The sequence below is a fragment of the Oncorhynchus nerka genome, linkage group LG16 (genome assembly GCF_034236695.1).
Source record: "Oncorhynchus nerka isolate Pitt River linkage group LG16, Oner_Uvic_2.0, whole genome shotgun sequence".
Classification (NCBI taxonomy): domain Eukaryota; kingdom Metazoa; phylum Chordata; class Actinopteri; order Salmoniformes; family Salmonidae; genus Oncorhynchus; species Oncorhynchus nerka.
In genome coordinates, this window is record NC_088411.1 from 3,938,480 (window position 1) to 3,940,601 (window position 2,122).

A 2,122-nucleotide genomic window follows, 5' to 3' on the forward strand; every position below is an offset into this window, starting at 1 on the left:
TACCAAGGCTAGTAAAATACTACTTGAGTAAAAGTCTAAAAGTATCTGGTTTTAAAGGTAGTGGTGGATAAAGTTCTAAATTGTCATACTTGAGTAAATGTAAAAAAGTACAAGTAAATGCTATACATCAATTTCCTTATATTAAGCAAATCGGATGACGTGATTTTCTGTTTTTAACGGACAGCCAGGGGGCACACTCCAACACTTAGACATAATTTACAAACACAGTATGTGTATTTAGTGAGACCGCCAGATCAGAGGCAGTAGGGATGACAACGCATTATATTTATAGGTGTGTGAATTTGACCATATTTCTCTCCTGCCTGTGCATTCAAAATATAACAAATACTTTTGGGTGTCAGGGAAAATCTATATTTTCTTTAGGAATGTAGTAGAATGTTCAGATACCCCAAAAAACTACTACTAGTACTTCAAAGTAGTTTACACCACTGGGGGTAAGAGTATGCTAGAGCAGAAAGTTGTCCTATATTGCCAAGTGAAATTACCAGTGCATATGTGTGGTTCTGGAAGACTTCTGCAACCAGACTATTTATCCAACAAAACCTCACTGAACAGGAATGAGAAGCATTATAGCATTATAGGGCACTGTTGGTCCAGTAGACGGTCAGTCACATCTAGTTGCTTGCAAGCACAGATATCTTTGCTGCAACAAGTCTGCAAGATCTACAAGTACAGTAGATCCAGACATATCCCATGACGGAATGAAATTATTCCTGTTGAGGTGTCGAAAGATGGCGGAAGCGGATGATGAAGTGGATTCTGAATCAAGGAGAATGGTAGAATCAAGGAGAATTGGTGGTAGAATCAAGGAGAATTGGTGGTAGAATCAAGGAGAATTGGTGGTAGAATCAAGGAGAATTGGTGGTAGAATCAAGGAGAATTGGTGGTAGAATCAAGGAGAATTGGTGGTAGAATCCAGGAGAATTGGTGGTAGAATCCAGGAGAATTGGAAAATTGTCCAAAATAATAGAAAATGGAGCAAAGTAGTATACAGTGATGAGAATGTCACTTGGTATCTTGTAGGAGTAAGGTTTGTTAATGAGAAGCAGCTGATCGAATTACCAATCTTGAGGAATCCATTTGAGATCAGAAGAAATGTGTGTTGCGTCTCACCCGATTTGATAAGTTTGAAGTGTCGTGTGTGTCTCTTAGGAACAGGGCGCCCCTCAAGGGGATTATATCTGGCGTATCGTGGGAAGTTGATGTTGAATAGATGAATCATGTGGTGAATGAAGAAAAAGTGAAGTGTCTATCTGTTCTTTAGTTTTTTTTTATATGGAGTCTCTCCCTACTCATGTGCAGTTATGGTATATTAACTACAGAGTCAGAGCATGTATCCAAAGACCAATGCAGTGTGATCATTGTAAAGCATTTGGTCGTGTTTCAAGTGTTTGCAGGAGGGAGAAGTCGAGATGTCCAAGTTGTGGAAAAGATCATATCATGTGTTATAAAAGTGATGAAAATGTGACATGTTGCAATTGTGGTGGGAACCATGAAGCTACGTCTTTCAAATGCCCCACAAGGATTAAAGAGAATGAGGAGTCCAAAGTCAGGGCTGTCCAGAGCATTTCATATGCAGCAACTGTTAAATGGGTTGAGGGTTTGAATCATACACCTGAAAAGCCCATGGTGGTGGACAGGCCTTCACTGCAGGCTGCAGGGGTTGCCTTTCACCAGCAGGATCCTGATATTTTAAAGGTTAAGAAGGTGGATTTTGTGGTCTTTATAGCTATGGGGATTAATGGCACTGCCAAGGTGGAGAGAAGGTCCAGGAAGATAGAAATCATTGTGGATGCGGCGGAGAGGTTCCTGGGGCTGAAAGATTCCTCGGTGAAGGATTTACATGGAATATTGTCACAAGGAGTACCACTCTCTCAAGTCCTAGAGCCTGAGAAAGAAGATATGAAGATTTGAAAGAATTAATAAATTGGAGTTTTGTTTTGTTAGTGTACTATTTTTATTTGGCTGGATTAAGTTGGTTTCGCTATTACGTATGAATTTTCTTTCTATCTTGTTTTGGTTTCAACCCGTCCATTTGGTGGCGGCAATACACGTTTTGGGGTTGTAGTCCTCCATAAAACCCACAGAAGAAAAAAAAAAG